At 34.8% G+C, this 27,026-nt stretch overlaps 3 long non-coding RNA genes across 6 annotated transcripts; 2 read left to right on the forward strand and 1 right to left on the reverse strand.

The window, feature by feature from the left end:
• The first annotated feature begins 11,969 nt into the window (after positions 1–11,969).
• Positions 11,970–13,917, forward strand: LOC126054539 (uncharacterized). The gene is made up of 3 exons (XR_010277152.1): positions 11,970–13,144; positions 13,228–13,407; positions 13,494–13,917. It is a non-coding gene; the product is annotated as an uncharacterized LOC126054539 (long non-coding RNA).
• A 1,133-nt stretch (positions 13,918–15,050) lies between these two features.
• Positions 15,051–16,140, forward strand: LOC135117741 (uncharacterized). Its single transcript, XR_010277104.1, has 2 exons — positions 15,051–15,344; positions 15,660–16,140. It is a non-coding gene; the product is annotated as an uncharacterized LOC135117741 (long non-coding RNA).
• Positions 16,141–17,833: 1,693 nt separating this feature from the next.
• Positions 17,834–23,255, reverse strand: LOC126054540 (uncharacterized). Of its 4 annotated transcripts, none has more exons than XR_010277143.1 (4): positions 22,866–23,255; positions 20,665–21,025; positions 19,569–19,628; positions 17,834–19,361 (listed from the first exon to the last, which is right to left on the reverse strand). It is a non-coding gene; the product is annotated as an uncharacterized LOC126054540 (long non-coding RNA). The 4 variants fall into 4 exon arrangements; XR_010277144.1 differs by lacking the exon at positions 22,866–23,255 and adding an exon at positions 22,040–22,106; XR_010277142.1 differs by lacking the exon at positions 22,866–23,255 and adding an exon at positions 21,236–21,316.
• Between the last annotated feature and the right edge of the window lie 3,771 nt (positions 23,256–27,026).

The raw sequence follows: 27,026 nt of genomic DNA on the forward strand, positions 1-27,026 counted from the left end.
TAAATGTTTGTTACCGTTTTAATTAAATATTGGTCGTTTCAACATTAAAATATTGTTTTTAAAGTTACTTCGAGTTCAGGTTTTCATGACTTGAGCAGTGAGAGGTACTTGAAAGTTTGAAACACCTAGTTAGCTAGTTTTTGCTAGGTAGCATTAAATAAAGTTGCACTCGTGATTTTCACCTAGAATCCCGGAGTAAAAAAGCTGCGGTATATTTTTATTCTCTCGTGCCCTGTTGACAATTAAAGTTCAGTATAAAATTGCTTTAACTTTGTGATTTAGATCCTGGAGTTCTTTTAGTTGAATTATATAACATAGTTTTAGTATGAACTTAAAAAAAAACAATTGGTTGCCTCGAGTAATTCATACATTCACGTCGGCCTACAGTAATCTTCAACGCTTAAAAATACATAAAAACAAAAGAATAAAAAAACAAAATACGTACGTATTGTCCGTTTATCAGTACACTCAACCCACTTACAGTTAAAAGGCTTATTCGCGGCCATTACTTTTTTTCAACTGTCCACACAGAATTCCTTTTTAATCCACACAGCGAACGATTCCCGACGTTTGCTATCTAATTAAAACCTCATTAACTTTAAACTCTTTGTAATTATCTGCGAATTGGCTATTTGGGGTTTTTGGGTTACTGTTTGTGAATGATTTTTTATGTTATCCTTGAAAATGTTTTTTTTTTTTCTGTATAATTGTGATTTTAAGGACAGATAATAATTTTACTATTGTATCCCCTCACCCCACAAATGGTTTAAGCGCTTTTGTTAAGAAAGACTAATTTTGAGATTATCAATTACTGTAAAAATGTGTAATTATAAATTACTGTATTTACAGTAGCGGGCCGTTACAAGCCAGGAAATCTGATAACCAGTAATACCAACGGGTATCGGTTTGCTACAAGAACTTGGTTCTGGAGATTAGATAGGCACTCGCTCCATGTAAAGCACTAGTGCTCAGTATCTGGTAAGGCTGAAGCCGACCCAACATAGCTTGGAGTGAGGCTAGGCGAAGATTATATGACTTCACAAGTAATATATAAATTCATGGAACAACGAGGTCCATCATCAAATATCCATTCTATCTTCTAGCTGCTACTGAGAAATCCTTGAGAGCAAACGAACTATTTGCTTTACTTGGAAATTCATCCACCCTTAGCATAATATCTGCATCATTGACTAACATTGGAACTTATATTATTAGTTTTTGATTACCACACAGAAGATTAAAATAGTCGTTGCACATTGTCTACAATGACGGACTAAGCAGTTTTTTACAGTTTGATTAGATTTTACAGATTTTATAACTCAATGAATGAATGTGTACACCAAACCTACAAAGGTGTAGACCATTACCCGCGGTTCCACCCATATCCCGAAGGAATTGCTTATTTAATCATCATCCTCCGAGCCTTTTTCCCAATCATGTTGGGGTCGCCTCCAGTCTAACCGGATTCAGCTGAGTCCAGTGCTTTACAAGAAGCGACTGCCTATCTGACCTCCTCAACCCAGTTACCCGGGCAACCCGATACCCCTTGGTTAGACTGGTGTCAGACTTACTGGTTTCTGACTACCCGTAACGACTGCCAAGGATGTTCGATGACAGCCTGGACCTACAGTTTAACGTGCCATTCGAAACACAGCCAATGGTGTCTAAGATATACTTAGAAAGTACATACAAACTTAGAAAAGTTGCATTGGTACTTGCCTGACCTGGGATCGAACCCGCGCCCTCATACTTTAGAGGTTGGTCCTTTACCCACTAGGCCACCACGACTTTTTTTTGAATTGCTTATTTAATCGTGCACCCAAAAAGTAGCCTATGTCCTTTCTCAGGCTCTCGACTATAGGTCGACTATAGATCGACTCTATAGATCGACTATTTGGAACCGTGCACCTAACTTTGACGTTTCGAAAGAGCTTTAATAGGCCTATTTGAAATAAAAAAAAATGAGTTTGAGTTTGAGGTGTCAAACATTTAACTTGGTTTAGTATTTTTGGCATGAAAGCGCATCAGACAGACAAGCAATTACTTTCGCATATAAGAAGATATTAAGTAAGAATGAATTATCTGGCCAGAAGTGCTCCGCATAATCATTACGTATTTACTTTAATTTAATTGAGTCGATTTCGTGGAATTTAAATCTCGTTATTAAAACTCTTTGGAAATAAACAATAAAATACATATTTGTCTGTTAACCACTGAAAATATTTTATTACATTACAAAGTGAAGTTTTAATTAATCTCTTTGATTGTAATAACTTGAGTATTTTAAATCGAAAATTGCCCAAATTATATAAAAGCAGGCTTTCATTAATATCCTAGTATTATAAACGTGACTTTATAAAAGTCGGTACACGTTTACGGATGTCTGGATGTTGCGATGTTTCTTACATACTTATTAAGACTGAAACGGCTTAGCGAAATGATTTGAAGACAACATCGAATGGTGTCGAACTATATTTTAATACCTATAGGATACTTTTTATCCGGGTGCGTGAATTATTTTCCTCGATACACCGTAAAACCGTGGATCTAGCTAGCAATCGAAAACATTGATATTTTGAGAAGTTACCTTTTATTCCATGACGCACTTTTTGGAAAACCTAGGTAAAAAATAATAATATTCAAAGCTAATTTCAAAGCATATTGAATCTTTACTTACCTATTTTAAAAAACTATTAAAAATCAATCTGAATTGTTTGAGTAAAGTCTAGTCATAGTCTAGTTTGTAACATAAAATAAAATATAACGAACTTAAATATCCATTTAACTGAAAGAAGACTAGGTAAATAAAAAGTCGAGTTTTGAAAATTTTCGGTCATTGTTACCGAGTGGGCGTTTTTCACCTGACATTACGAAACTTTGAAGGTGACAATTTTGTTTGAACAACACTTTTTATACAATGATAATGACAATATACAGTTTTAAGAAGTTTTTTACAATCTTACATATATTTGTAAAGAGTGATGTGGTGTTTGGTAAATTGAATATTTTTTAAACTTCATGCGTCATTAACCTTTAAGTACACGCGTTGTTTATGGTAACGTTTCGTCACGCGTGGGGTCCGGAAGTATCCCCATAGGTATTTTACATTTATGCTCCGTATTTTTGAAAAATTCTTAAATATTAATTTAGATTAAAAGAAAAGACATATTAATACGTATAAAAAGTTTTTATTGTTAGCAAAACAATCAGTCTTTACATAGTGAAAAAACATTTAACGAAATAACATCTTGTACATAGCATTTTTTTAAGGCGTTTAACTAATGTACTTCATTTTTTTTTAATTATCAACTTTTGACTAATATATTCTTACTTTCTAATAAAATAGGAAACAAAGAAACGTAATCTAAGGAAAACTAAACAATAATCATACTAATACAAAAAATCACAACCCTTCAATATTACTGTCTGACGCTAAAGTAAAAAATAATTATTTTGGTTGGCATGGTAAACAATAAGTAAGTAATTGCTACTGAATGAGGCTTACAAATAGTTTTTTTGCATAATCTATAGACAAAAGTCCTCTTTTTATCCTTAGACCTTGGACAAATAGAGCATCTCCGCTTCATTTTTGGAGCATTAGGACCAGCCTCATCTGAACTAGGCAAAGGCTCTTCTTTGTCGATCAATTTGTATCAATATCTTCACTTTCAGAGTCACTAATATCCTGTAGGATTTGTGCGATGGCGTCTTCCGATTTTTGGCGACTCATTTTTGCAGTTTTCAACAGTAATTCTGAAAAAACAACAAATTGAAAAATTTGCAAAGTGAAAAAAGTTACTACGTATAATCACGGGTGGGGTCCACAGGTATCCCCGCACGAGTAAAAAATGTACTTACCTTAACGGTAACGCCACGTAAGTTCACCCGTCGAAAGCGTCGGTGGCGCACTGAGATTAGCCAAAATGGTGCGATCGTAGCTTATCAATTTGAAAAAATACAGTTAAAAAAGAGCGCGTGGGGTCTGCTTAGACCCCGCCCGTGACGTTAAAGGTTAAATTTGTTTTGTTATTACTATAGCGACAAAATCGCCCCTATGTCACCTACTTTAATTTAGTTCCAAGGTCAAAAATGTATGTATCTTATAAAGTATATCTATCCAAGTATATGTACCTACTATTTTTAACAACAAAAACTAAACTCTACCACCTTTAAAACAAAGTCCAATTTCTACACAGTACGTTAGGCTACGTTCAGATGACAAGCGCACAACGCGCGTTTTGATGACGCGCTTTTACCACTACATACATTTTATTCAGGCTGTACACATGCTAACGCACGTTAAAAGGCTGACAGCACCCAAAGCAAAATACGTACGAAGGAGAAGCCTGATAACGGGACGTTCGTAACAAAAATATAAATTAATAACTTTGAAGTAAGTTGAGAAACCAAAATTAAAAATCAACTAAGTTCTGTATTTACATATGGATAAGTTAATGTTATACATTTTATCAATGTACATTGATAAGTAATACATATTATGTAAGATTTTAAGAGGTAACAGGGTTCTCAGAAATACGTTCAAGATAATTTTTTTTTTTAGTTTTCGCTATCAAAAATTGATAAATTTTTTCAAAGATTGATTGAATAGATTTGTCAAAAAAAAACGTTTGAGACAAGCCAATTTGGGTATAAAATGTATTTTGTAAACGCGCGTTATGCTCTTGTCATCTGAACGTAGCCTTAGGTCGCTTGACCGCAAGTAATCCTATCGCGGCCACCTGTGCTAAACAAACGACGATCGTAAATCCCCCAGCGTCCAAGCTGCGACACAGTTATTGTTATTAGGCGACAGACGCTTGATTTGGCTCAGACCTTAGATTTAGTGCGGGCGACCGGCTTTTGTTAAGTCTCGCGATACTACGAATATTAATGGCGGCGTGCCACGTGAAATGTTTAGCTGTTTATGTACGATGGATTATAATTTATTTTTTGTGTTGAAGATTTTGTTATGTTTTTTTGTGGGTATGCTTTGTTGTGTAAATAGGTTTTGTCACGTTTTGGTGATATTTTGCGGTTTCATAAGCCGATACTGGACACTACAAAAAAGTTAAACAGACGTTGAACTCGTGTTTTAAAAAATGTTGTATGGAAAATTTCGTTAAACACGTCGGCTAACGTCTGTCTTACATTTTTGTAGTAAAACCCACAGTGCTTAATTAGCATTGTAAACACTTTTCAGCTTTTTTTTTAAAGTTTGAAACATTCTGAAATATGAATTTACATCAATTTGTCATTTTCATATTAGTTACAGTTAATATTTCGCTTCGTATCTGGGTGACTACTTAATTATAAATTTTTGTTATGTAAGAAAAAATATTAAATTTTAATTAAAAATATAAAATAGAAATAATAATGCTTTTAAAAGTAAAATAAACACGAAAGTAGTTGGTACAGTTGAGCGGGCGCCGGGAGTTTGCTCAAGTCTTACGCGATCAAGCTGGACCGTTGCAGCCTGAACTGTTGGCTGCTTGTCACACCGAAGCGTATCATTGAGTAGCTATATTTTTATACTAGCTGTTGCCCGCGACTTCGTCTGCGTGGGCAATTTGGAATTGTCAAAATACTACTTATGCCGTAGCGTAGGTGTATTCTTTTACATAACAATATAATTAGGATTACTACTTAGCAGTAGCACGCTTAGCAGCAATCAAGGTGGTGTCGACGGTGTGGGCCTATTTATCTAAACAAAAGAAGTAAAGTTTGTGACGTTGAGGAAATCTCTGGATCTAGTCAACCGATTTGGAAAATTATTACGTAATTCTCACATAAAACAAAGGTCTGACAAAGTTGTCATTTGTACATTTTCTGCAGCAGCTGCGACAAATCAGGAGCCAGAAAGTCTGTCAAACAGTTTTACTTACCACGGATAACGCGGTGTCTAGTTCACTGGGTTGAAGAGATCAGATAGGCACTCCAAGTAAACATTGGTACTCAAAAAGATTCGGTTTGACTGGAAGCCCACACAATTGAGGAATAGCTGGGTGGATGATGACTGCGTCATCAGGCAAGCGCATAGTTTCACTACTTATATTTCGGGGATTTTCTGTGCACTCACTCACTATGTTATGTTGGAATTCCACCGAAATGTTTGCATTAGTTCACGATCAGGTAAAGTATACGTCCGAGAGAGTAAGTCCAATTCGTGTGTTGGCACTTGAAGCCTGCAGTTCTTCCAAGATTTTCAAAATGTACGCTTGCAATTTGTCATTTCTTGGTGGAGCCAGCAGATCAGAAGAAACATAAGTGCTGTGTATACTGTGCGTCACTACTGCACAACGGTAAAATTTCGTCTTTATAAATAGCACAAACGTTCGCTCTCTTGCGGAGGACGTTTAAATACCCTATTATGTGTAACACGTAGGTAAACAGGACAATAGTATATTATCATCGAACCGCTTTCAAAGATCTGATGAGCGAACAGACCAGAACTGACTTGATCGCCTCGAGAAAATCAGAGCTCTATGAAGCGATCATTCGCTTTGGTTCCTACTGTTATTGTGGTTTCTGAAAATGTATTCAATTAACCAACGATGAATATAATTCTTAGCAGGCCGACTCTTTTAACTTCATAACGTTGGTTTTCGTGCAATGCACAAACGGAAATTCGATATATTACACATTCGATATTCACACTTCTACAGAATTGATATTAAAAGGTTTGACAACGGACTATAGTAGCGTAGTTAAACTAACTGAAACAATTTTAGTGATCCTTCAATAAAGTTAGAGAAGCGGGTGTGCATGATGAACATTAAGAGTTGGTAAATACGTGATGAAGATGACCTAATTCATTACTATTCTAATTTGTTCTTGTAGCACAAAACTCAAGTTAAGGAGAAAAGGATTACCAGGCTCCCGAAGGCCTGGGCATTTGCAACACGTTGCATGGCATCCTCGAAAGTTACGTAATTCTCAGCCATTAGTTTGAGCAGCGTGAGGGAGTGTCAGGTTTTGGCCCTAGTGGGCCTCACAGGGGTTTGCTGAATCTCCTTGAGGGGCGCATGAAATAACGGGTCTCCCAGAAGCCGGAAGGTCGATGACCCACTCAAAACTAATCGCTCACGCCTACGGTGGCCGGGAGTCGTCTCTCGACATCCGGCTTTCGTGGTGTCTTACCGCAGTGGCTGGGATGAGAGTTGGGAATTTTCAGTCGCTCCACCGCCTCCTTCTTTGTCATCCCATTTCTTCTCGCTCCAGATCATGGTTTAAACCGGGGCCGGGTGCGATAGGTCGCACAGTCCGCTCAGTGGTGACACCCGGGCGCCACCTCCATGAGATCAGAGTTGGGAATATATGTTTGCAAAAACTAATAGAACATTTAGCGAAAACACGTTTGATAGTAATTCTGTCTTTGTAACTGAATAATATAAATGATATAAACGTAGCTATATAAAAGGTTTTTTTTTAGACTCAGTCCGTGGGTCTGACTGTGACTGTTCGTAATTGTGAACGGCGTATTTGTGATATAATTCTTAGCTCGATGATTTGTGGTCAGAAGTTGAAAGCAAGTATGTCTCTGGCCTGCGACGCGTAATTTGTACGTTTTCAGAACGAACGAACTCTTGTCTTCTGTTGACATCTCGTTGACGTATTGTGACAGTTAGTTATTCCCATTGATGTTAATTTTAGAAGTGACACAATGTTTTTGGTCGTATTTTGCCTACATTCTTCATTACTCAAAAAGTATATTAATAAGGACCTTCTATTTATATGTAAGTGAATTCAAAATAGTGTAATATATTAAAACCAGGAACTTATTTTTAAGGATGTTTGAATATTAATTACAATGTTTTTTTTTTAATAATAATAAAATCTTAGACTCGCAATGCACTTTCAGTGTGATGCATGTTTGTTATTGGATGAAATGAATGGATATTCATGTTTATGAGAGGTATAGCTTATATTATGTCAGGACAACATTATGTAGACTTTTTAAGAATGTGGGGAAGTTCATAATTTCTTCGGGACGTGGGTGCCGCTTCCCATGGGAACTACTGCCCGCACCAGGATAAAATATACCCTATGTTACTCGCATATAGTGTAGCTTTCTAATGGTGAAAGAATTATAAAAATGTCCCTGATGATGCGCTGATATTTCTTGTAGTGTTTTTATAGTAGCGAAATACACACGTTGTCATATAATCTTTTCTTGAAAGTAAGAACATACCATGACAAAGTGAAGTCTGTTTTCATTGATATTTTACCTACTACCAGTTTTATGGCACATCTGTTTCTGCATGATTTTCTTCATCTATAATTTTAGGATATCATTTCTTTAAATTCAGTTTTTTGCTCAAGTTACTTATAAAAGCGTTATTTTCTATGTAAAGATTGATAATAGGCCGATAAACTTAAAAAGTTCAACATTCAAATATGTATCATTATTGCACCCGCTGTTGCAGAAACGTTAACAGAAATTATCGTTCATTGCTCATCCCCCGTAGGTGATAGCGTGATAATATATATCCTATATGTTGAACCGGTTCCCAGGTAATATTTATGCAAAATTTGATTTAAATCTATGCAGTACTTTTCGAGTTCAGTGAGACCAAACATACAGACAAACAGACAAACAGACATACAGACAAACAGACAAAAATTCTAGAAACTATATATTTGGGTTCAGAATCGATAATAGATCACCCCCCAAGTATTCTTTTAAAAAAATATTCAATGTACAGTTTTGACTTTCCTATCATTTTATTATATGTATAGATTACAAGTAGACTAATAACCCCTCCAACTAATTAAGCCTGTGCATAAATATGCAGTAAATTTGTCGTTAACAGAGTAAATAGAAAATATAGAAGAAATAAAGATAAATAAATATAAAAGATATAAAGAAGTTACGACAAGAAGTTAATACATAAAAGTAATTTAAATGTACCTACCTACACCATCAGTTTTAAAATAAAACACTGAAAAAATATTTATTTTACTGAACTTTATCGATCTTTATGAAAGTTCAAGTAAAATAAAAATATGTATATTTTGATCATTCTACCATTAATCATGTTAATTCAAACGTTCACTTTGGAATTATGAATTTTAATATATTTTTTAATGTTTGTGGTTTCGTTAATAAAATTCTAGCTGTGGTAAAATATTTTATCAAGTAAAGGTAAAATATTTTATAGAAATTGGGTTAATTGAACAAATATTCATTTTTACGATGCATCCATCAAAGTTAAAATCGGAGGTATCTAGTATCTACACAAGTTTTTACAGTGTTTTGTTCCATTGTGTAAAAAGAAAAAAAAAAACAATATCCAAGAATAAAATAACATTTGGAATTTCCTTTGATAGTTTTTATTTTGTGATATCAAAACTACGCGTGCTTCGAGCATTTCCACGAAACAAAATGTATTTTTCTTTTCTCTTTGCCGATGTGTGTCTTTTTGTAAAACTATTGACATCATGTCGTTGAAGTATCAAACAAATTTTATTTTATTTTTCATGAAAGTTACATGAAATAATTTGGAACCAATATTTTCTTTAAATTGTTTTGTAATCCTAATATATCTTTTTTATCAGGTATTTTCTAGTTTTTAATTTAACTAAGTTGCTGTGCCCTAACAGGGTCCATAAATTATTGTATATATCCATAAAGAAAATCCGTAAAATATAATAATTGTGGAATGAAAATAAATGAATGCCTATGAATAAATTACAGCTACGGTGTAACAGGCAGTCGAAAAGAAACTGCTTTAAAGAAGGTAGCACTAAAGAAGCCTGCGAAACTCTTTTATTTGAATTCCAAAACTGTTTATATTCAAAGTAGTTTCTGGACGAAACTTTTGACTTTCCTTTATGATATATTACGGTAATTACTCAGCTGTTGGTAAAGAATGGTAATGCTGTTAACTTTTAGTATAGTGAAACTTTGTTGAGGAATGTTCGTGCATTTCGAGGCCTCAGTAGAATGCAGGCAAGGCATTTTGTATAACTAGTTGACAGCAGCTATTTTTATAATTTGGCGATCTTTGTAGTTTGGCGATCAATGATAACCGGCCAAAAATTTTGTTTTTCATCTTCTCAGTTACCTATCTCATTTTCTCAGTTACCTAATCAGAGAAAAATAAATGAACCTTTTACATAATAATTCGATTCGGAGGTCCTCTATTTTTTCAGATAAGTAGTTTCAGCGAGAATGTAGACTCTGCGATTGGACATTTTTTATCTTTCGAATCCTTTATGAATATTATTGTAAAACAAGTCCATTTAAAAATTTAGTATTTAACTATCATACAAGTAAGATTTAAAAACCCAATGTAGCAATGTGTATTTCTATACCATCATTACAAATACGAGTCAACTATTGTCAGTTCCACATCAATCATTAACAAAACAGTATTGTAACTAAATAACTTGTTCGTATAGAAACTCCAATGAATTATGCAGAAACAGATAAGCACTCACGGATGAATGTTCACGCATATAATTAACTTGCAAATATTGTAATCAAAACAAGGACATTTTGGGAAACTAACACAATACTGGTTGAATCATAGTTTAAGCTGACAGTGTAGCCATCTGCTTTGTACATAAGCTTTGTTTTACATACCTACTCAGTAACAATAATACATTCGTTAAAGTCTATATCAAAATCTATTCAAAGTGGGCTGAAAAACACAGCACACGCTGAACATCTGAATTACATCGTAGAAAGTTTGAAACATTGCTGGGAAGAACTGGTGTTAAATATTCGTATGTGTCAAGCATGCTAGATCTTCCTTATATAGAAAAAATCAAATGTTAAACGAGACAGGTATGGTCCGTCTAAATGAAGGTGTGAACATGACCCAGTATGGAATTATTGCTATAAGTTGAGTAAACCTTAGGTATGGAAGAAAATTGAAATAAGTATACTATTTAAGTTCCATGTTTCTTAAGTGCATGATCAAAAAAGTATCAGGCCTTAAGTTTAAGTCTCTAGAAATGGTATCTTCTATCTTCAGAATTCTTTAATTTGGAAAGGATATCATATGACACTCAAAAAGATTTACAAACAACTCCAAGTAATCCTATCAATAAAACTGTAAACCAATGTTAGCATACATAATTTAAATATTTTAAGCTAAGCTTATAAACGTAAATAGGGGTCGGATTATGCAGAAACAGAACCGCCCGCAGCCTCGGCGGCTGTTTAATGAACTTGGACATTATCAAAACAAAGTAAAATCTAACTACTACTCCGCAAAATTTCTAGTATAAGTTTACCGGCCTTTATATCCTCCGTCCGTGGTACTGAGAAATTGACCAGGAAAATTCTCCCTTCCACACTGGTCAATTGCGAGGTACCATGCCTGGCTGAGGCTGTAGAGGCTTGGAAAATCACCTGCCCGAATATTGATCTACCCGTCAACCCATCCTCTCAGAGACAGTGGGATGAGCCGCTCTGCAGAGCTACACGGAATAATCTGATTAATACGTCAATTTCTTCTGCAGAGCGAGCGCGCCTTCTGGCTGTGGGCGAATGGGAGTCGGGTTTATGGCTTCTGGCACTTCCGTCGTCAAACATAGGCACCTTGTTTGATGACACCACTTTCCGGCTAGCTATTTGCTTGCGTTTGGGTGCTCCGTGCTGCTCTCCTCACCGCTGCCCATGTGGTGAAGCTGTCAGCAGCCTTGGACACCACGGCTTGTCATGTAGCCGCAGCGCCGGCCGTTTTGCACGGCATGCGAATATCAATGACATAATCCGTCGCGCTCTTGTTGCCGTCGGCGTTCCAGCCATATTAGAACCCAGTGGTCTGGTACGCGACGATGGCAAGAGACCAGACGGTATGTCGTTGTTCCCGTGGAAGATGGGTAGGTCTTTAGTATGGGACGCGACCTGTGTCGATACTCTTGCACCATCTCACCTTCCTAGCTCGGCGCGATGTGCTGGTTCCGCTGCTGCGGCTGCAGAGGACCTCAAACGGCGCAAATATAGTACCCTGGTGGGTACCCAACAAGCAAAGTAATCCTATAAGAAAAATTATAAGTCTATTACTACTTATAACGTTCTTGTTATGGTATTGCGGTAGACTCTATGACTTATAACAGCATTTGCCAAGCCTAAACATACTCAAGCGCATTAGATTTTATATCTCGGTCTTATAGTCCGCTACAAGACTGACCTCTAAAACATTTATAAGACACTTTTACTAGTAGCAGCATTTCACAAGCATAGATATGCTCAAGAGTAATTGTTTTTATATATCAGTCTTATAGTTAACTACAAGATTATCTTTTAGGACACTTATAGGACTAAACAATCCTGAATAATATTTTGATCCTATACTAGCATTTTGTGAGAGAAAACGATATTATAACATCCTTAGCTGAGACCACTACAAGTTTGTGCCGTCATAGTCTTGCTCAAGACTTTTATTAGCCTTAGAACTTAATAAGAGCGCTATAAGTTAAAAAAAACTTATAAACTTGTAGATCAAACACTTTATTAGTAAACGTCAGCCATTTTGTAACATTCAGTTGTACCCGTCCATTGTGAGAATTCAGTTTAATATGAACTTAAATGATTGGAAACGATTGAAAAGAAGTGGTGGTTACAGGAGAAAGGTAAAAAATAGGTATAAAGAATTAATTATGTCAGGGTCTTCAGAAATAAAATCAAGTGCGTTAGGCGGAATAATTGAGGGTTCCGTGAGCAGAAATATTTTTCCACGTCTTCCCCACGACTCAGAAAGTGAAGAAGTTCAGAACAGCGAAGAAGAATATATCGAAGAGACCACTGACTATGACAATAATCATGAATTTCTGAAAGACATGCAAAGCTGGGCTATAAAATTTAATATACCTCACCTGGCCCTAAACGAACTCTTTACTTTTTTGAACAAAAGATTAGGTAATGTTTTACCCAAAGATGCTCGTACTTTACTTCATACAAACAAAGAAACGGTGCATATTACAACCTCAGATCCAGGACAGTATTGGCATAACGGATTGATTAAATGCCTAAAAAATACACTGCAGGGGCTGGATTTGAATACTTTACGAAATACGATTTCGTTAAATGTAAACATAGATGGGTTGCCTGTATACAAAAGTTCAAGACATCAACTCTGGCCTATTTTGTGTAACATCTTTGAAATTCCCCACATACCTCCCTTTGTGATTGGTAAGATAACACTATTTCAATATCGTAGAAACTTTAACTACCTACTTTATTAAATTATTTATATAGATATATTATTTTTCAAGGAATTTATGCGGGTGAAGGAAAACCATCTGATCTAAATGCTTATTTAGAGTCTTTTGTGAAAGAAATGAACGAACTTGAAGAATATGGATTAGATACATCGTTGGCGCCAAATGAATCTAAAATCAAAGTCAAATTAAGAGCCTTCATTTGTGATTCACCAGCAAGAGCCTTGATTAAAGGCAAGTTTAGTATTGATATTATTTGAATTATCTGATATCTGATATTTTAATATGAATGAAAAATATGGATGTTTAATTTCTTACAGGTGTCACAAATTTTAATGGAAAGCATGGCTGTCTGAAATGTACGGTGATTGGCGAATACTCACATAAATCAAATACTGTAACATTTCCTAAGTCCAATTGTCCTAAAAGAAACGATAAAGATTTTCGTGCTAAAAAATATGAAGAACACCATAAGCATGATTCTCCGTTATTGAAACTAAACATAGATATGATAGAGGATTTTCCTGTGGCAGACTCATTACACCTAATAGACCTTGGCTTGATGAAGCGGTTGTTGATTGGATGGCGTGACGGAAAGTTGGGAAAATACCTAACCAAATGGAGTGCTCGTGAAATTGATATTGTCAATAGCTTTTTACTGAATTGTCAAATGCCCAAAGAAATTCACAGATCAATGAGATCTGTAGATGTTTTGGCCCATTGGAAAGGTTCCGAATACCGCTCTTTTTTATTATCTAAGCGTTATAATTTTAAATCACGTGCTCAAACCAGAACCATTTTATCATTTTTAAACTTGTTTTGCGCCATAACGATTTGCTCAAATGAAAAGCATTTGCCACTCTTGCCAATTGCTGAAAAATGTTAGAAGATTTTACAGAAAGTTTTAAGGCCTTCTACGGGCGAGACTACATTACTAGTAACATACATAATTTAACACATATAGTTGACGAAGTAAGAAAATTTGGTATTCTGCAAACTTTTAATGCATATCCTTTTGAAAATAAATTATACGCTATTAAACAAACTATCAGACATGGAAAACAACCATTACAGCAAGTTGCAAGAAGAATAATTGAAAGGCAGTTAATCGAAACGGAGCATCTTAGCGAAGAAATTGTACACTATCCATATTAAAAAACCAGCGAAACGGTTTATTAGTTTTACACCTAGAAACATATATTTTATCATCGAAAGATGAAGACAAGTGGTTTCTTACTGACAAAAATCATGTAATAGAATTAAAATCCATCAGCTTAAAAGACAACACTAAGCTTGAAATAGAAATCACGGGATATCGCATTGTTAATATCCTCGACGCTTTTGAAAACCACTAAAATCTTCTTTTTGAATATTTATAAATGCGATTGTGCTCCTATTGAAAAATCGGAGGTATTATGCAAAGTTCAAAATATAAAATGTAAACTAGTTAGTATTACTTACAATTCAGAGATATTTTTCTTACCATTGTTACATACCCTGTAAATTTCAAGTTTAAAGAGCAAAAAATAAAACGATACTTTATAACAATTATGTTTTATTCAAAATTAAACATTAGTCTTACAATCTTTATAATCAGTCTTATAATCTTTATAATCAGTTTCATAATCAGTCTTATAATCGTTATAATCAGTCTTATAATCTTTGTCATCTTCATAATCAGTCATATAATAATCTATTGTAGTCTTCATAATCAGTTTGACTAATAAAATAATCACTCATCATCATCGTCATTTTAGCCTGACATTACCTATGTCTGGGTATGGGCCTCTTCTTTTTTCTTTTTAATCAATCTTATAATCATCTATTGTAGTCCTTATAACTAGTCTCAACAAACTTAATTTTTAAGCTTCTTTGTACGGCGCACAGACGAGTATTTGATCTAAAAAACCGATCAAAAGTCGAAAACTTAAATTTTATTATATTGCTTTGCAACTATTGTATCGTGAAAGCCCAATAGCTATTACGTCACTAAAGGGCCAGCTTGGCCACACACCGCCTCTCCATAAACCATAACAGCAGTCGGAACCCAGTCGTTGCGTGAATCGTATGTCTTTGTTCTCGGCGCTACAGTTAAAAAGTGATTTTTAAATTGCATTTAGTCTATGTTTGGTGAAATTGTGTGATAGTCATTATGGATATTTTGGAAGATGGTATGTAGTTACTTTATAGAAGCATGTTAATTTTGATATTACATTTAATTTAAGTGACATATTATTCCTTAAATGCACACCATAAAAAAATCATTTTTTTTTTTGTAAACTTCATAATCAAAGGTGTTTTTGTTTATGAGTTAAGCCTAGTTAACTTATGATTCTGGATGTAACTTATAGTTTCATTATCCTAGATAAGGTTTTTAAAGGAAAATGTCCCGCATATACACGCCATTTTTTTATTTCATTTTTTTACGTAATTAGTCGAAATTAGCTTTTATAAAACAAATTTTTATTTTTAATTCTCTATCACAGAATCACCAATGACTTCGATGGAAATGACTAGAAAATCACTCTATGAAGTCATAAAACAATGTTCGGACAGAAAAATAGACCAAAAGTTTGAGTTTTTAGAAAATCATCTTAAAATAATCACGAAATGCCCTGAAAACAAACAAGGATCATTGAGAACTGCCTTAAAATCATTTAAGTACCAATATAAACAAAAATGGGCAGCTGCTAATAACAAGGAAGAACGCTTCTTGACAAAAAATGAACAATGGCTTAATACTTTTATCACACTGCCTGCGTGGACAACAAAAAAGGCCGGCAGACCAACAAAAGAATTCAAGGAATTGAGCGATCAAGCAAAGAGGCGCAAAACAAAAGATTTGAGGGAACAAATACCCTGTGAACAGTTAACCTATGCAGCCCAAATGAGTCAACGTGCTGCAGGACATGGTGACGCGGCTAAAGTTATGAAAGATATGACTTTAACGCCAACAAGAGCCAAAAAGTACAGAACACGTTATAATTCAACTCAAAACGAGGTAAAAAAGCATACACCATCACAAGCATTAGCAATTTTCGTGGAAGCGGATTTGACAAGAAATCAATACGAAGTTATTCACGCTGCGAACAAAAACATTTATCCTTGTTATTCACTTGTCAAAAAGGCAAAGAAAGACTGTTATCCGCGTGAAGAGTCGATTAGAGTTACAGAAACATGTGCTGAAATAAACTTGCAGGATCTTTTAGATCATACATCTGCACGGTTATGTATGTACTTAGATGAAGTACTCGAAAGTTTAAATGAAGCAGAAATAAGCTCTTTAGAGCTATTATCAAAGTGGGTTGTGATGGTTCCCAACAACAACAATTTAAGCAAAAATTTGGTAACAGTACAGACAGTGATTCATCTATATTTCAGAGTTCATTTGTGCCCTTACGACTGATTTGCAATATTGGAGACCAAAATAAGATTATTTGGCAAAACCCAGTGCCTTCTTCTCCAAGATACTGCCGACCCATAAGAATCCGTTTTGTTCACAAAGGAAACAAAACATACATAGAAATCAAATAAAAACCTGAAAAAGTGAAATAACGAGAACAAATGGTGTTATATTAATAATAAAGCACACATTAGCCTTTACTATGATTGATGCAAAGGTTTGCAATGCTGCAACAAATACGTCATCTACCATGAGGTGCTATATATGTGGGCAAACATCAAAGGACTTCAACAACCTGATTAAAAAAAATATAGAGAATCCCGATACTCTTAAATTTGGGTTGTCGACACTACATGCCAGAATTCGATTTTTTGAATCACTTCTTCATTTATCTTACAAAATACCTATAAGAAAATGGCAGGCAAGAACTCAAGAACATAAAAATATAGTGGCAGATAGAAAAAAAATAATTCAAGAAGCTTTTAGAGAGGAAATGGGGCTGCTAGTGGATATTCCGAAGGCAGGGTTTGGGAACACTAATGACGGGAACACATCAAGAAGATTTTTCTCAAATCCCGAAATTTCTTCTCGTATTACAGGGGTTGACATTCATTTAATAAAAAAATGCAGTGTCATATTAGAGACCCTGTCAAGTGGGTTGAAAATTAATACGCAGAAATTTGAAAACTTTGCTGAACAAACTGCAAAGCTTTATGTAGATTTGTATGGGTGGCACCCCATGTCGCCTACAATGCACAAAATTTTAAGACATGGGGCCACGGTAATTGATCACGCTATTCTGCCTATTGGTCAGTTGTCAGAAGAGGCGGCTGAGGCCAGAAACAAACACTTCCGCATATACAGACAGAATTTTTCCAGAAAGTTTTCGCGCGAAGACTGTAACAAAGATGTGTTAAACAGACTTTTGTTAACTTCGGATCCTTTTTTGAGCAGTACCAGGCGAAGGCAACGGAAAAAAAGTAAGCCATTTACCACTGAGGCATTAGGACTCTTGCTCCTGGAGACATCGCACGCCTCGTGTACAGAGTCTGACAATGAGGAGGACGATGATTCTAGTAAAAGTGAAACTGAATAGAAATTTTTTGTGTAAAAACTTTTTATGTAAAATTGTACATGTGTGTAGTGTTTTAAATATAAAATTATCACTTTAAACTGCTTTTCATTTTATATCCAATCGATAATTAACATAAAATAATTTTGATCGACTTTTTATGTCAAATACTCCTCTGTGCGGCGGCCAGCACATCAACCTATCTCAAAAATCTGACAAATTTTCAAAATTGAACGTAATCCATAACATATAAGCACCTTATTATATTATGAATGTTTTATGTGTAATAAAGTTGAAAGTCATTTAAAGAAATTTGTCAGATTTTTTGGGGTTGCTTAATGTGCTGGCAACAATTTTAAATTTATCTTAGCTTCCTTGTACTAATAAATCTTATAACTAATAAAACTTTACGAGTTAAACAAAATATATCAATTTAACTTCGCCATTAAGATCATGTAATCATCTTTATGGCAAATTTAAATTGAAATATTTTTTATAATATAATATAAGATTATATTCTTTAATTCAGGTCAAATATATAACCCTAATTTTGAGCATCGTCGCAGTCTGGTAAAATTTACTAAAACTACACAACTTAGAAGATAATTTCAGCAAATCAGATCAGACTAAATTTTTGTCTGAAATGATTTGATTTAGTTACTAGGATATTGATCTATTTGTATTTGAGTGACGACAGCACGTCAGACTATCCCAAACTGTCAAAGACAGATTGGGGTAGTCTAATGTCTCTCGTGTTATAATTAATATTGATGCAAAAGTCACTTAGTCAAATAAAATTAGATCAAATAGTTTCAGACAAAAATTTCCTCTGTAACATCTTCAACTTCTAATTGGTTACCAGTGGTTTGTGGTGTAGATGTAGGATTTTCAGAAGAAGTCCTTTTGGCGCTATTTTTCCTCTGCATTTACTTGCGGAAGTTCGTAATTGCTTCGATTTGGCCCGCTGATCGGCATTTCGCAAAATTGTTTTAAAAAAATTATGACAGTCAGTTAAATGGAACGACGAGTCTTGTTTATAAATAACTTCAAAAAAGAAACCAATCATCTTAGAGAAACCTTTAAGCAGATTTTTTCTGTTGTTTCATTTTGGGAACGTGAAGCTCCAGTCCACGAACACGATTTGAAAAACTTTCTTTCAAACAAAATATCAATAATTGTATATGCTCTTGTGATTCCCTTTCCTGTCCCTTTAGTGCCAAACACACTAAACTTTCTTAGTAAATCTTCTCTATAATCAGAATCCATCAATTTATTTTCAAACTCTTCTAAATCTTTTAAATCTTGTATTGGTTTTAACATCAACGAATGGTTTTGTTTTTCTGTAATAGATTTTTTAATGAATTCTTCGTTCGTAACTTGTATTTCAGTCACTTGTAATAAAATCGATTTCAGTGTTTCGTGTAATACGGCTTGATTATTTAGTGTTGTGTTCAGGGTCCCCATTATAGTCTTCATATCGTCATTTATGGATTTTAGGTCACTTTTAATAGTGGTGATATCTATTTTCATGGATTTTAATTCGCATTGTTCTTCTGATAAACTTGTTTCTTTATTAATGTACGAGTATATTATAGGTGTGTCCGACTGATTACTTTCAGGAATAACAATGTATTTTTCAATATTTTCTTGCGGCGCGCTCAACGGTGTTTCAGATGGAGTTGACTCTTTCGGTGTCGTGATTTCGTAATTAGTCTAAACAATAACAATCATGAGTTAGCTAAATATGACGGCAATACTATTTTTTATGTAAGTAAATATTAAGTTAGTACAATACAGTGAGCTTATATGTTTGGAACGGTGATATACTTATAGTAACGGCACATTTTACTATGTTGCTGTCTAATATTCTCTGCGTAATATAACATCAATATATTTGTATGTTACGTATTTATAACTTACCACCATTATTTGTTCTCCATCTTCAGGTATTATTGCTGAAGAAGCATTATGCTCATTATTCTGAAAATATAATTTATTGAAATCATTTAAAAATAACGGACAACAATTTTGAAAGCAACGGTTTCGTTCGTGTGGTACAGACGGCGCGGCGAGCGTCACGATAATGCTAGCCCTTTCCACATAGTGACGCTAATACACGAGAGACTAGCACAGCGTGACGCTGTTTGTACCAGTCTAAGTTCATATAATCTCTCAGACAAAAGGAAATACCTACTTAATGTAAAATCGATCCACGATCTGTGAAAATATCACGTCAGCTACATGCACTATAAACAGGTATTTCAGAAGCGACTTTGAAATCAATTAACTTTAATTCAAAAGCACATAAGTATACTTAAATTCATCTTGGCGCGCGGCTCTAGAGTGCGTGTGCACATATATATAAATATGCAGCTTTGATTTGTGTGACAGTGAAGCGGGTGACGCTCAGTCGTCGTCCGAGCAACACGTGTGCAGGTTCAGTAATTGAAAATACCTATAATGTCACATACAGTTGTTAAATATATCATAATAAATATATATATACCTTACTAACAAAAATATTTACATAGTGTATACATACGCTACACAGTGTTTTCTTTTTCGCTCTTTTTCCAAAATAAGAGAGTTCGTGACAAAACACTGTATAGATTAAACACTGTAAATATATTTATCTATACTAATATTATAAAGAGGAAAACTTTGTTAAAAAACTACTGGACCGATTTTAAAAATTCTTTCACCATTCGAAAGCTACATTATCCACGAGTGACATAGGCTATATTTTATCCGGGTACGGGCAGTAATACCCACGGGATGCGAGTGAAACCGCGGGAAAACGGCTAGTTAGTAATAAGGATAATGTTAACGTCACGTAAATCTTTATTGTTACATTTCTATATATTTAATCAGTTTAATAGTCTGATCAACAATCAAATCACAATCAGCCGCCCGCGGTTGTTAGTAGTTAGTCACCCGCAGTCATGGTATCTATGCCTACAAGCTTTACGCACACATAGAGCCGCGCGCCAAGATGAGTTGAAGTTTCTGTACAAACCTTTAAAATTTCTTCTGCCATATTATCATATGACAGCTGTGGAAGATCAGAGCAATTGCGCTGTTTTTTTGATGAGACGTATTCTATGTCAGGTTCTGTGTCTGAATTATTGCTCATTATATCAATTTCATGTATTGCATTTTGATACGTTTTTATGCTCCGCCTTTTTACCGCACAGTTTATTTTTTCCCAAGATTCATCGGGCCAACTACCTTCATCCTTTTGTAACTTACTCGTCTGTGACTGGGTTTGTTTTCTGGGCCAATACAAAACTCCATCGCTCTCCCATTGATGTGGTACACATGTCAATACAATGTTACCCTTTTCAATGGTCTGAACAATTTTAAATGGCATTTTGAACCTGTAAACAAAATAATGTTTGACTAGAAAAAAAAGAATAATATAATCACCCACAAGTTTGTGGAAACACGTTGACCTTGCCTCGTAGAGAGTTTCAACACAACGCGTGATCAGGTCCGTCTCTAGGAAATACTAGTAGCTACTATACTCTAGGAAAGTTACTTCAAATATAGTAAAAATACGTAAATCTCTGGCGATACACCTTACTCACATTAAGCACACGCGCTCTTCCTGACAACTCAGGTGCTACTACTGCTAGACAGCTACTGGTTCGACATGCAACCGCCCGCACCTCTGGCGCCCGTACTGCAGCTGTGTAGGTACTACCGCTATAATACGGCCGCTGAGTTATTACTGATTTGACAGATTCTTAATATTTATTATTCCCTTTATTCAATTAATTAAATTAAAGCAAATGAAGTGACTCCAAAAGTAGCAAATTGTATTTAATAAACAAAAACTGCGCAGCTTTATCTCTGTCTCCAATTTATTTCTCAACGGATCATAGATTAGACCAGAACCACTAAAAAGTTGCTCGCTTGCTACTGAGCCTGCTGGACGCGATAAATATTCAATCACGAAACAAATGACACGATCTCATTACATGCAAAACAAGAAGTGATAGAGTAATCGACAGAAAGCACGCGGAGAGAGGGGATTCCCGTGCGGCAAGTTTAATTTCGTTCGTACATGCTTAGGTACTGCTGTTCCTGTGGCGCTGCCTCCGATCGACTTCCGATTTAATAGTGTCGAAGCCGAAACCAGAGTCGGAGGTGTATCAATCGGAACTTCCGACTTTTCGGAATCGGAAAAACTTCGTAACATCCTTATACTGTAGATACATTACATATTTTACATATAAGTGTATACTCGATGTAAATAAAGTAATTAAATTAATCCTTACTTCACTAAAATTGACAATTCGTCATGTGTCAAATCGGTTATAACTCCGCGGCCGTACTATAAACCACTGATACAGATAGTAATTCGATAGATAGCAGTTGTATAATCGTACCTTCAAAATATTTGTCAAACAGGGTGGCGCGGGAAGGAATTTCTTGTTATTTCGGTTGCCCAGCCGTATAATGTTTTTATTATTATTTTATTGGATAGCACTATTCTAAAATTAGTTAAGTACTTTTGCGTGTGTAAAAGTTATGTGGATACAAAATCAGTAGCAATTTGTGCATTCATCTTCTATGTAATGGTCATATATGCTGTACTGGGAGCAATTCGGGCACCAAAAAAAGCTTTGATGCATGAAAAGTTTTAGATTTTCTTGATTAGAAATGAAGTGAGTAGGTCTATCCATATTGTTTAAATAAACTGGAAATCCACACCCATTGCAGCTTTCGGATAACACAAAATGTGTGTTTGTCCAAGGCCATCTCACATGATTTAGTAAAATCAATGACGATTTGGTCAAAAAACAGTCAACATCAAAAATGACCACCATCTTGTTGATTAAATCCTAAAAGGAAAATCAATCATTAGCTAGCTGACTTTAATTTACTTCAAGGGAACCCTAATTTGTTTTAAAATGGAGGCGAGTAGTCTGGACAGAAACTGCTACAAGTACTAGTTTACCTATAATGGTTCCATAAAGGACTTAATCAAGAGCAATTTTAAAACATGGCCGATATGCATAAGAATTTATGAAATAATTTATTCGCAACATTATACTAATGTGGAATTTTCGAAGGGCCCCGTGAAATTAACTAAATTTCGATACATATTTACAGTAAATATTACTTTCCCACGAGTTCACACACTATATTTACAATATATTACCGATGTTTTAAAGTACTACAAGTAATAATAGTAATAGTAAGTTTACTTACGTTTTTACGTGCGTGGTAACACAAAAAATCCGGCACGACCAGTCAAAGCAACAACGAAAATAACTTGTATTAAAATATACTTAAAACTATTTTCTAAGACCATTACAAGTGCTTTATAAACAAGATTGCTCTAATAAAATACTTACGTCAGATACTAACAAGAGTGTTTGCACTTGTAATTGTTTAGTCTCATATCATTAAAGGCGCTATTGAGCTTCGTCAAGTATATTATAAGGCTTAATAACATTGTATAAGATGATTATAAGATAGTTATAGAACTAAATGCTCGTATAACTGCGCCCAAATTCAACTTTGTAGCATGCTACAAGATTCTTATAAGTGAAAATAAAATGCTCTTAAAGAACGTTTAAAGTACTGATTTTGCTTGTTGGGTAACTATACCTTTGAGCCGTTTGGGGTTGAAACCCTCGGGCCGTGGGGTCCAAGTGCTCATCTCCTATATAAGGATATCGCTAAGCGACTTGCTGACACTTCAGGTGACCCAAGGGCTGGTTTTTATTTTGGCCAAAAAGTAAGCATTGCCATACAACGTGGCAATGCTGCCAGCCTCTTGGGTACACTCCCGGTGGGCAGCGATGAGGAGTTTTTTGATGCAATTTTTTAAATATTTTTATTTATAGTAAGTGTATATATTAGGTAATAAGTTAGTTGTATGTTGTATATATATTTATTATTAAGTTATTGTAAAAAGTTATTTGTAAATAAATAAAATTTTAGGACTACTACGGTAAAGTTCATGTTTATGTTATGTTTCTACATATGCATGGGTAAAAACTCTAACTAATATTATGGAAATGAGACTAACTCCGTCTTTCTCGCTTACGCGTCATAACTGCTGAATTGACTTAAATGGAATTTAATACGCGGATAATCGACATTGTTTACTTTTTATCCCGATGTGGATACCAGCGCTCTCGAAACGCAGGTCTTGTCTTTGGTCCTTTTAGGATATATTTGACTGAACATCAAAAATGACAAGATATAAATTATCTCGTCATCGAGTTATTTTTGATTTCTTAAATCCACACAGCCTTAACTTCTCTGTCCCGAGTCCCTTGAGTCATATTATGTACACAGCAATTGTTGGACTGGCAGCTATAAGTAAAAAATAACTATGAATACCATACTATATAATACCAACACCCTTAATATTAATTTGTGAACCTCGTTGAACAAGTCAGTGTATAATATAAACAAAGTTTGTAACGAATTATTAATTCGCACAACTATTCGCACGGCACATGTCGCTCCATGTTATCTCAACTGCAGTCAATGTTTTATGTTAATAAACTTTAATAACTGTATTAATTTTATGAATGTATGTGTGTTAGTAAAGCTTTGTGGGTCACGTTTGGGCCAATACTATTTGTGAAAATATAGAAAACTACTTAAGTAAACAACTATGTTCTATTTACATAGCCCTAATAATTGCAAAGCTAAAGTGGCAGTGGGCAGGGCATACCTCTATAGCTCGCAGAACAGATGGCCGATGGAGCAGAACAGTTGTCGAGTAGTGACCACGACGCTGCGTGGGCCGGTCCCTCAACTACATAAGCTGAATCTGGTCACCTCGACCATGATTATCCACTGCTTGGACGATCTGGCCACCGCACCGTGGCCAGTAGATGCAGATTGTTGAAGATCGAGCAAAGTGACGAACCTAGGGGGAGGCATCAGTCCAGCAGTGAACGTCTTTCGGCTGAAACGACGTTTCTTCTATTCTGTCCAGGGGCAATTTTTTACTGTTCTCAGATTAAAAAGAACCTATGTCTCCCGGGGATAACGTAGCTTCCAATTTCGACTTCTAAATAACCTGACCTTACTCAAAGTGACATTAAAATCATATTCAAAAGATCCATTTAAATCACAAACCATTGCATTTCATTTGCCAACTACATAAGATAAAACTCATGAAAGCAAAATAAATGCAGTAGAAATGCAAGCGTTCACTAAAATGTATAGAATCTGCAACTCTCAGATCGTATGCGGAATGAAAAGATAGTTCGGATGCGTTTGAAAGGGAGAGTCGAAGGAATGAGAAAAGACATGCTTCGATGGTTCGAACATGAGGAATTATGTTGGATCGATTATTGTGTACGGTCTGCATTGGAAGTTATTTTTTTATATATCTGAAGCAATATTTAAACCAAGAAAAAAAAAAGGGTTGCTTGTTTATTATTAGACAATTGCTTTCAATGTTAGGCAGCTACAGTATCCCTCGGAGTAAGAACATCTGAGAACATAGGATAGTTTTTTTCCCGGACTTTTGAAGAATTCTCTTGGTAACGCGATATAACAGAACAGCTAGTAGGCTTTATTTTATCCAGGTACAGGAAGGTGTCCTCCGAGTCGCAGGTACAACCGTGAGAAATAGCTAGTGCAAGAATATTTTTTTTTTTACTTCTGTACCTATATTTTTTATAGAAATTAATTTGAAGGTTAATATTGATCTAAACTTTCTTTTTCAGGAGGTACCATAGAGGAAAACTGACCTGATTGTATGTTATGAAATCGGTTACCCATCAGCTGACCGACCGAATCTTTGACATCGTTACATGTGATCTAATCTCGTCTCAATCCATCCTAAGGTTGTCTGGAAGAGATCGCTCTTAGCGATAAGACCGCCCATTATGTCACCTACTTTAATTAGATTAAGATCAAAAATGTAAAATTGGTGTACCTAATAAAGTCTATCTATCTATCTAATCACAAATGTTAAGCAAAAAATCGATTGTGTATTTTTTATACTAACAATACCAGCTATCGACGGTTGATACACTACGATGCAAAAAATAGGTATTCAAGTTTTTATTCCATGTTTTTTGTAAGTGATACTCAAGTCTAAATGCTTTTTCTGCACGCAAATAAATTCACGGAAGCAAGAAGAGGTAAAAAGAGTCTTTAATTTGATTCTAAATAAATAATAGTTTAAAAAAACTAAAAAACACGCTTTTTATAGAAAAACGAACTAAAAAATAGGAAATAAATTTTAATGAATTTAAATTAAGAAAAACAGTGTTAAAAATTTCAATGAATATAAATTAATAATAGTGTGAATACAAAAAAAAATATTTAAAAAAAAGCGTGGGGTGCATGGTGTCAATAGTTATAAATATTTTATTGACAGATATGAGTACAGTGATTTTCATTTCGATAATATCTTAAAAAGCACCCCACGCTTTTTTTAAATATATTTTTTTTTGTATTCACACTATTATTAATTTATATTCATTGAAATTTTTAACACTGTTTTCTTAATTTAAATTCATTAAAATTTATTTCCTATTTTTTAGTTCGTTTTTCTATAAAAAGCGTGTTTTTTAGTTTTTTTAAACTATTATTTATTTTCTACTTTTTAGTTTGTTTTCAAACTATTATTTGTTTTGTAGAATTAAAATTCTCTTTAGTATACAAAAATTTGTCAATATTAGAGAAAACGGCTAAAGATAATTATTGGAAATAAAAATTAACATCGAGTACTGCCTTATCGACTGTAGAGAAAAATTCTAGAAAATTTTAATTAATTTTCTTACCTTATCGACTATAGATGAAAATTGTATAAATTAACAAAGATCATATTTTGCAAATTGAAAAGCCTAGAAGTCGGTGTCTAATGGATGTTACTAAGTTAATTTTGGTACCGACTTCTAGGCCGATGCACCTAAAATTAGTTTTTTTTTGCTTTTTAGTGTTTTGGGAACTCGGTTTAATTTTTTTATAAAAAGGTTATTTATTTAAAGCTTTTCAGTGATACGAATAGTTGTCACTATCCATACACACATCCATACAGGTGGGAAGTTCTCATCAATACAAAGAATATAAGTCCAAACGAGGTATTTTACATATTCAGTTGTCGAGTTCCCTTGACTTTCTCTGGCCTCCATCATCAGGTCAGCTCCAAACCTTGACTGTTGCATAGGTCTTGTCAATACGAATAATTTAAGCCCAAACACGAGGTAGTTTACATATTCAGTTGTCGAGTTCCCTCCATTTTCTCTGGTCTCCATCATTAGGTCAGCTCCAAACCTTCACTGTTGCAAAGGTCTTGTCAATACAAATAATTTAAGCCCAAACACGAGGTAGTTTACATATTCAGTTGTCGAGTTCCCTCGACCCTCTCTGGTCTCCATCATCAGGTCA

This window comes from Helicoverpa armigera, chromosome 14 (genome assembly GCF_030705265.1).
Source record: "Helicoverpa armigera isolate CAAS_96S chromosome 14, ASM3070526v1, whole genome shotgun sequence".
NCBI classification, from domain to species: domain Eukaryota; kingdom Metazoa; phylum Arthropoda; class Insecta; order Lepidoptera; family Noctuidae; genus Helicoverpa; species Helicoverpa armigera.